Source organism: Oxyura jamaicensis, chromosome Z (assembly GCF_011077185.1).
Source record: "Oxyura jamaicensis isolate SHBP4307 breed ruddy duck chromosome Z, BPBGC_Ojam_1.0, whole genome shotgun sequence".
Lineage (NCBI taxonomy): Eukaryota > Metazoa > Chordata > Aves > Anseriformes > Anatidae > Oxyura > Oxyura jamaicensis.
The window spans coordinates 6,126,776-6,137,194 of record NC_048926.1 but is presented as its reverse complement, the minus strand read 5'-3'; positions in this window follow the sequence as shown (position 1 = coordinate 6,137,194).

Below are 10,419 nucleotides of genomic sequence, written 5' to 3'. Positions count from 1 at the left end.
GAGAGTGGTTAAGCACTGGAATTTTGCCAAAATTGCCAACAGAGGATGTGAAATCCCCACCCTCAAACAGTTTCAAAACTTGATGTGACTATTCTCTGCACAGCCTGAGCTGACTTAAAAGTTGCTCCTGCTTTGAGTAGGAGGTTGTTTTAGATGAACTGCAGGGTTCCTTCCCAAACTGTTCTCTGATTTTCTGATTCTATAACACCACCAAGATAGGATGTCTGATATATAAATCTAAAAAAAAAAAAAAAAAAAAAAAAAACCTGCGGGGTGAGGCAAAAAGAGTGTTAGCATATTACACAAGTGAACATTGTTTCCAAGAGAAAGGATGAAAATGTTATAATTTAAATTATTTTTAACTGATAATGACCAAGAAACTAGCAAAGTCCAGCAAGGATGTATGAGGTCTAGTATAAGTCTCCTTCTCCAATTATTTACATCAACATGAAACAAAGTACAGTACTTTTCTTTGAAAGGGGACTTCCTGAGACTGAGACAATGGAAAATATTGTATGGGATAAGAACAAGAGGTAGGTTTACAGAGTTAGAGTTTCACAACATATGTTTCATAAATGTACAGAATAATGCTAGGTGTTACAAATATAGCAAAATTAATTGTTTTCTTTAGATCATATTACAGCAAAATCTCACCTCCATTTTGCATAAATTAGGCTCACCGAATTAGTGTCCTGTGTGACACATATTTCTTCATTGCCCTTCTTCAGGAAGGTGGAGTTATCTCAGGTTCAGAGACATTAATGGAGTCACTGAAGAGACTAGCTGCTGTCCAAAGGTAATAATACATAGGGATACTGGTAAAATTAGATTAGGCCAGGACACGTGTAAGTAGTGTAATTCATTCTAGTTTAAAGTTAATGTAGCAAAGGCCAATCTGACATGACACATTTAAAACTGATTGTTTAAGATCTACTGCAGGAGGATTTGGATCTTTAACTGACTAAAACAGATTATGACCTTATAATAGGGGAAAAAAAGATGGTAGTGTCTCTGCCATTAGTCTTGTTAGTCTGTATCGAGCTGCATTAGTAGCAAATACTACATTGCAGTAAACTATTCAGTTGGAAATAAGATTTTTTTTCTCTATTTTTTTCCTTTCATAAAGAAGAATTAACTTGTTCTAGCTAAACAGAACAAAAGCCACACACCTTGACTACTTCTAGAGCTAGACTTTCGCAAAGTTCACAAAGTTTATGAACAACTTACTCAAAATTCATACATGTGATAAGCTGGTTCTAAGATCAACATAAAAAGTTTGCTTTAAATACAGTATTAAAAAAAAAAAAAAAAAAAGGAAATAGAGGAAATAGTATTAAATAGTATTTAAATTTGAAAACTGAAAAGATTCCCATGAGTATTATCTAGTATCTTTAGGTAAAATTGTTTTCTAAATGCTTATGATCATCTGCTAATCTACTAATATTCTCATCTACTTATCTACTAAAAATCACAAAATGGACATAGTACAATGGTTGTGAAATAGTGGGATGAATATATCAAATGGCTATGGTTTAGAAGAAGAAGATGAGCTGTTAATAGAAGAAAAATAAAGATGCTGAGTAAGACACAGTGACAACTACAGACATAAGGAAGTCTGGAAGGAAGATATATTAAGTTCTGAAAAATGTAAACCAGCTGGCAGAATGAACTGAGGAAGTGGAATTCAAGATCAACAATTTTCTTATGTTGAACAGAAGATATTTTGGGTAAAATTATGAAGAAAAATGTACTATTATTTCAAATCAGCTTACTGACTTCTGAAAACAAGAAACTGCATTTTTATCCATTTGGTGTGGCTTTTACATGAGCTTACTTGCCTTCAGTCTTCCATTTTAATAGTTTCTATTGTTCAGTTTTTAATTTCTATTCCATTACTCCCTGAGAGTTTGATAATGAGAATTTCCTGGTAAAAATACCTTTTACATAGTCCCTTTGACTCCACTTCATAGAAAAAAAAAAAAAAAAAAAAAAAAAAAAAATTTTTTAAGAATTACAGCAGGCTTTTGTTCTTCCCTTTGTGAATGTGACTGCAAAAGAGCACAGAAAGGATTGTCCTTAGGTCAAAATACTTTTTTTGTTTTGTTTTGTTTTGTTTTGTTTTGTTTTGTTTTGTTTTGTTTTGTTTTTCTACTGGTTAGTAATGGAATACTGAGATTTGTTCACCTGCACTAGGCTTCATTGCTGTCCTGTGGTGGACTAGGGACTCAGTGATGACCAGACCCTTTTCTTTTCTGCTTGTCTGCAGAAAGTCTGGGCAGGGATCTTTTCATTTACTAAGTATGCCTGCAGCACAGATGTGTAGAAGGTAAGAGCAAGTCTGGATCCCAGCTACAGAGCAGAAATATTTAAATACATATTTTTATCCCATTGGCTTCGATAGCACCTAAGGGCTTTTTCCAGTACTTTATCAAAAAATGACTGCTCGGGACATGACAAAGATGAAGATTTGCATGTTCTTAGCCCATTAGTAGATATTAAAATCTCGATTTTTGGAGAGCTGAAGGAAGACAGATGATGTAGTAGGTGGCTGCCTAGATTCCCAGGTGAGTTGTTTTGTTTTTGTTTTTGTTTTCGTTTTTTTTTTTTTTTTTTTTTTTCCTTTTCTTCTTCTCTTACTATGCAAGAAATATGATTTTTAGTTTGAAGGATTGGATTAGCATCAGGAGCCGCATGCCAAAAAGCTTTTCATTATGGATTTTAAAACTCACTTTAGAATTTATACAGGCAAACTCTGATATAAGCAAAAGTGCCACCTGTAAGACAGATATGCCAGGTCACAAATCTGACTATAAGGTATTAGTGGTCTTCACCTGACAGGCACCATTAATGCAGAATGAAAAAGGACACTCTTGTAATATTACACACCACAGATGTGAATCAACAGAAATACCAATCATATTCTTGTTCAGGAGCTTAGAGTCAGACTTTTAAAGTACTCAGCACCCACCGATTGTTTTTGAAACACCTCATTTTCAATTTGGGTATGTAAAAGATTGGCTTCAGGGTCAAATAACAATGTCTGATGAATATTAACATTTTTCACCTGATCTTCAGATTGAATGACTGCTTGTAACCTTGTGCAGATAGAAGAAAACAAGTTATTTTAACATAAACCTATTTCACTAAGGAAACAATGTGTTTTTGTTGTTGTTGCTGTTTGTTTGTTTCTGTTTTGGCTTTCTAAAGCCAAACATACCTGTTTGTTTGCAAAAGGCTAAGAATAAGACCTTCAGTGAGGTTACCTCTGCTTAGTGATGAATGGCAACAAATTGCAGCATTTTAGCTCTGTGTTTGACCTCTGCCCACAGAAGCCAACTGGTAATGTTTTCTTACCCTAAAAATGATGAGTATTTCTGAAAAAAATAAAAATAAAATTCAGAGCAATTATGAATGTTGATATTCTTCTCTTATCTGCATATTTCTGGTGGAAGCATAAACCATTCATTTGATGAAAAGTGTAATTACAGCTTTTGACACTAAGTTGCTAAGTACTATGGGTCAGAGATTAATATCAAGTCATTTGATTTTTGTAATGACTTATTAGTTCTTCTGTTATTTTGATCATTAATCATTTCATTGTGCCTCACTGTTCAGAGATACCTAGAATCTTGGACTTGCCAATCGGTGCAATGGAATGCCATTTGAATATAACATTTAATTGGTATGAGTACAGCAGCCCTGGAACAGAAGTAGCAAAAAATTATGCTGAGAATTCTTGCATCCAACCACCAGTTATCCGGTTCCCAGAACCAACTCTGCCTTAAAAATTGAATGAAGGAAAACCAAGGAAAATAGTAATCTCTCCTGAAACTTACATAGCTTTCAACTTACAGGGTTAATAATGCTATAAAACATGTTCTCTAGTTAAATTCTTTCTGTGCATTCCAGAAAAAAAAAAAAAAAATAATAATAATAATAATAATTTGGAAGACTGTCTATAAACACATCATCTGGTGACATTTACCCTAATAGTATAATTAAGACAGAACTAAATTAAGAGAACTCCTAATGGGCTTTTTCCATGTCACTTATTATTTATATATCATTGCCAGCTCCATCCTTCTTCATATTTCACGTTTACATTTCAGAAGCATTGGAACACATAGTACTAGGCATCATGCACATATATCATGATAAAAATATCTTCCCCAAGTAATTTGTACTCTAAAGCAAAAAATTTTCTCTTAGTGATTTTTCCCACCCCTCAGATTAAGGACACAGTCCTGATGCTAACTTAGAGATGTGCCTGTGCCACTGACTTCATTTCACCACATGAAGAGTAGACACGTAGATGCATAGTGATAAGCGACCTGGAAACGCTTCTGCCTATATACAATGTCAGCAGTCTAAACCTCAGCCAGCTCTGGTTCATCTCTCATGACTCCAGGTGAATCAGAGATGGGAGTGAGGACTATGGGAACTGAGACCCAAATAATTCCAGGGTTTCTAATCTCTCCTCATCTGGAAACCTTAGTCATTTTCATTACTTTTCTCAAGACTTTTCTATTCCTGCCATGTTGAGTTGACCAAAATGGAACATAGTATTCAAGGTAAGAATGCACTATATTACTGATTTATCATTCTTCTCTTTGCTGTGCCTAGTGAAAATCAAAAAGTTACAGTCATGAAGTAAAGTTGCAGCTTTCAGTTCCTGTACTATGCTCTCTACAAATATGGCCTGTGAGAAAAAAAAAAGAAAAAAAAAAAAAAAAAGAACACAGCACATAATGTATATTTAGTAGATCAGGGGATATTTTAAATTATCTTTGGACAGTTTCTTTCAGCAGATAAATCAATATTCAGCCTATTCTTTTGTCAGGTTGTGATGGTGGTATGAAAAAATAAGCTTTTGTTTACATCTGAAGATTAAAAGCGGCACTGTGTTAGAATATTCAGTGGAAGCACCGTGATAGATAAGATGTCAAGGAGAGCTCCAGGAACTACAACAATGCTTTAAGAAGATAAATAAATATACAGTGTTATCTTCTAAGCTGAAGCCTCATATGACTTCACTTTTAAATATGTATGACCAAAACCTTTTTTGTTCTATCCACATCCTCACACATTTGTAAATGTTCTCTTACAAGGCAAACCAATAAGACAATGGAATAGATTACCTACAGAAGCAGCCAACATACTACAGGGATATTCAAGAGCTGGGTGGAAAAAACAACTCTGAGAATATACTGTAAAAAACAACTTTGTGGCAGTCAGGTCACAAAAGGAATAGTTGGTGAACTTTAGGTTTCTGGCTTTGCCATTCCCCAAATGGTTTCAGACTGCAATAAAAATTTTACTAGGTCTCATCAGCATCTGAGGACAATGATAGTTTCTCCATTTTTGAGGAAGATCTCTTGTTCTTTGTCCTTCCAGTGCCCTGGGAGCTCATTCAGTGCATATTATTTGGTTGGCCCTTGGACTTGGCAAGCCTCTTAAGAGCTGGATGCAATGCAGTGCTTTTTGTAGAACAGTCTGCAGCAAAAATGAATGAACAAACATGAAGAATAATTCAGCCTGCAAGAATACTCTTAGGAGTATTTCTATTTACACACCCTATTCTTACTTCACATCTCTGCTTTTGACATTGTCAGATGCAACATGCCAGGATAAAGTAACTTTGGACTAAGTTAGCACAATTGCATTTCTGTGTAGGCTTGGTCTGAAACCATGATGAAAATACAATCCTTTCTTCTTGTGAACATATTATATGTAAAATCAAATATACGTTTAATTCTCAGAAATGACTTTGTCTCTGGGAAAAAAAAAAAAAAAAAAGCCTCAGGTACTTAAGCACTCAAACACTATTGAAAAACTAATGTATTTCATGAACATTGATACGTCTTGTCTGGCAGAGTTTAAAAGTATGAGTCTTATCCCAATAAAGCAATTTCCCATGTATCAATGACACACTAACATAATCCATTTGTAATGACAGCCTATGGCTGATTTCACAGCTGACCAGTTTAAATAGTGTTGTCATTTGAAAACATCTTTGTATAAACAATTTTACATAAACAAGCTATCAGAGATATCCGCAGATTAATAAAATAGGGCAGTGCTCTAACAGTACCCAGTGGACACTGAGAGATTCCTCCAGGACATGTCTATTTTTTTCCTTGGATTGGGAGGTCATACAGTATTTAGCTTCTTCTCACTTTTGGGCTTTTTCTGGGCTGGTTCCACAGGATTCAGTGCCAGAACTCATTCTTTGGAGCAGACCATGTCCTCCATATGGTAGTAATGAGAAGCTATAGCTATGTCTACTCGAGCAAACTAAAAGTCACTCAAACCTAACTTGACTTCTACACAAACACACACACACAAAAACAGTTCCTCCTGAAAGACTTCGTAATACAAGTAGTGTATAAGAGTCAGCAATGTACAGCAAAGGGAAAACTGGGAAATGATACTGGTTGCCAAAGTCACAGGAACTAACACTTCGACATGCCTCAGCTTTTGAAAGTGGTAGCATATTTCTTTCAAAATAAAGGAATGAAATAACCATAACACAAAGCAAAATCCACTTACAGAGAAAATGTGGTGTTTCACAGTGAAAAAGGGACTTCCTCCACCTTCCCTCATATTCAGTTTTAAAGTATTCAAATAAATCATGGTTAACATACCCTTATCATTTAATTAAGACTCCTTCATTTGATTTTTATTGAAATAAGCAACTGATTTAATTATCTATCTGACCTCCAAGATGTATATTACAGCTTGCCCTGTATTGTTTTTATGGTATCAACAGAAATGAATAATTCAGATGTCTGTCCCAGCTACTACATTTTTATCACCAATTAAGTCATATTTGGCTACATTTTCACCTCCATCTGATTCAGAATCTTGCCTTTTCTTACTCATTGCTTTCTATAGCCAGAGAGCAAATTATGCAAGAATAGAGTATTCAGAATTAGCACCAGCATTCAACTTAGAATGTAGGCTGTAGGTTTTTGCTTGTTTGTTTGTTTTTGTTTGTTTTTGTTTGTTTGTTTTTCAAGCAAGGAATTGTTTCTTTGTCCATTTGTATGCACAAAAATAAATAAATAAATAAATAAATAAATAAATAAATATTAAGTGGAAAATTCGATCATTATAACATGTAAAATGCAACTTTGCAGAAAGGATGTTGTATATATATAGGGGTCAGACACAATTCTTATTTGGCACTATCAAAAGCACTACCAAATGCAACCAGCTTCACCCATATCACATTTCTTGCTCAAATACCATAATATTTATTTTGCAAAGCTTTTAAGTATTTGGTCAGATCAGAGTACAGGAAGCACATTTAAGTGCTTCAGAACAACGTATGTTTAATGCAAAAAGCAAAGCCAGTCATTAAGAAGGGAAAAAAAAAAAAAAAAAAAAAAAAAAGGTTTAAAACACACAAAATTTTTTCTCTAAAATATTTTTTGGACTCTGATCATATTTGCAAGATTTGAATTGTTTGAACTGATTCACTTATTTCTGGTTGTTTTGCTGTTGTTTTTCATTCCATAGCACTCTGGCTTTGGGAAGGGCTAACACGAAATGCTAGGTTACTTGATCCAGAGAAGTCAGATACTGACAGGCCCCAGAGAAGGTCTTTGAAAACTGAGGCAAAAACTTTGTGCTGTAAAATTGTTCCCTTCATCTGATGAAAGCAAACATATGGTAATAAACATGTATGTCTGGTTGACCATTCAAGTTTAACTCAACTAACTTGAGGTTCCATGGTTTTTCAATATTCATAATTCATTCTTCAATTATATTTTAGATTGAAGAAGTAACTACATCAAATTGTTCCTTGAGAACCTGAAAAATAAGACTCTTTTCACTTTTTTCCTTTTCTAAAATGACAGAAAATCATACGTAAAGAAGAAGAAGAAGAAGAAAGAATAAAGAAGAGTAGACACGGCACAAATCAGCCGTGTTACTCAGACTTACAATTATTTAGTAAATCAGAAAAAATCCTATCTAAATCACCTTCTCACTTTTTGTTTTAGTTTGGTCAGCTGGCTCAAACAATTTGTGGACAAGTCAAGTAGGGGAGAGATATGGGTCCTACATCAATGCCACTGATCCTTATATAAGAAGATAAAATATCATTCCTGTTTTCCTTCTCTTCAAAGTTAAAACACAATGAAGATAAAGAGAGATATAACCCACATGCTTGAACCTTTGAGAGAAACAATGAGGGAAGCAGAAAAAGACAAATATCACCCTAATGACAGACTCCCTGATAGCACAAATCCAACTAATTTATTTTCCAGTATATCCGGCAAAAAGGACTGAGTTTGAGGGGTTGCTGAAGGAAGGAGAGGATTCAGGCAGCAGAAGAGAAATGGGGAGAAGCACAGAATACTTAATTATGGATTTCTTTTCAAGGTAATTCTGTATTTTGACTTAATGATGTACTGGCTTCAGATATGCTTTGTACTTCACCACACAGGCTTTTGTCTTACTGCCATGGGAGGGCGAAGAAGAGGCAAAGAGATTTGAGGTTCTTTATATGAAACTTACGGATTGATCTAGGGATGTGATGTATGAATTTTATTTAAAAACTTACACAAGTGGTTCCTGTTCATCTCTCTAAATGTATGGATATTGCTGCATCATATCTACTTGGGCAACACATTGGCAATGTCGTGAGTCATCTGAGTACCTTTGTAAAGTATTCCGTGAAAGGAAGAGAGCAAGAAGCAAAGGAGCAGAGGGTCTCCAGCTATGACATGGTAAAGTAAAATTGATACCTCAAAAAAAAAAAATAATAAAAAAAAATCATTATAGAATATAATCAAAAATATCAAAATATAATCGAAATCAAAAATATAATCGAAAATATCAAAATAGACTGTAGCTGTTTTACAAACATACATGGGGCTCATCTGTGCAGACTGTCCATAGGCCTGAGAGGTATCTAATGACTTAGGGTTGGTTTGTTTATTTTCCTCAGTTTGACCACTTCACAGCTGAATGATTCACCTCTTAATATCCTAGCTGTAAAAGAGAGGCAAAGTTATTGACTTTCCAGAAAGGCTCTTTGAGATCACTGAGATGCAATGGTATGCAAAAATTGACATTTTCAATACAGATCATTGAGAGTACACCCATACCCACCTCGAGCATTTCAAAGTCTTTGACTAAGAAGCAACTTTAAGCTCCTCCTTGAAAAAGGTGGAAATGGATCTCAAAATTCCTGCTTCCTAAACCAGTGGACAGACTATGTATTAGCAAAAGATTCTTGAAGTGCCTCCCTTGAGTTATGCTGTCTGAAATATCTGTTAGGCATACTCAGAATGTTACCATCAGACCAAGTCCTGTAATAACCTAGAATTAAGAACATCTACTCTGTAAATCTCAAAGGGGTTTATAAATGACAGAGAACCTGAAGAACTCAGATAGGACTAAGGAGGGTTTGGTAATGATGTAAAGCAGAGTTAACTTAAGAAAGGTTAATGCATGTGACCAGAAGAAGTGAAGAGTTAGGCAGCAACTGGAGTAGAGTACAAATATTTCTGAATATCTGGCAATGTAGAGAAAGTGGGAATGTTCTGTAATATTTTATGTTCCTTGAATTTAAATCAGTTTCACCACCTTTGTGTGTGCTACATATGGAGGAATGGATCCCCAGAAGAGAAATGAGATGATGTAAACAGCCATCCGAATGACCTATCAAGAACTGAATGAGACAATTATCTGAGGAAAAAATCTGGGTAAGACAGTTTGAACATCAGTTTTTAGGAACAGTAGTGAACAGAAAATGATTTAAAAATATATATAAACACATCAGAGGAAAAAAAAAATAATAAAAAAAAGCTTCTACATGGTTTAGGATAGTGGGTTAGAAGACATTTTCTGCTTTCAGTATTTTCTGTATAAGATTTAAATGTATTTTATATTCTTCTGCCTCAAAAATGTTCATTTTAGAGCAACACAAAATAGATTTTAAGTCGATTTTAGGAAACCACAAAATTGAACAAAGGTGCTGGGAATTCACAGCTGAAGGAATTAGGGATTTTTTCCCTTGTACAACAGCTGTGCCAGAGGCACACTTAGAGGGCTACTTAAGGAGGCAATAGCCAATAAAATAAAATAAAAAGGCTATGAAGAATTTTCAGGTAATTAGTTGATATATATATATATATATTCTGTCTGCTCTTTCAAGCCCTTATTTACAACTGGTTTATCTAGCTCTGAATTTAAACCTTTGTAATTTCAGTGACCCTTGGTGTTTCCGTAAGTGTCTTCCAAATTGAATTTTTCAGCTGATCCTGGTAATAATCTAACATTGTGTAAATTCCTGCTAAGTGTGTGGCAAACTTTAGCTTCTGTACATTCCAGATTGATAATATCACACAACTTCTTGCTGAATAGCACTTATCTGGGAGTAGAATATAAGCAAAGAAATAGTTCCCT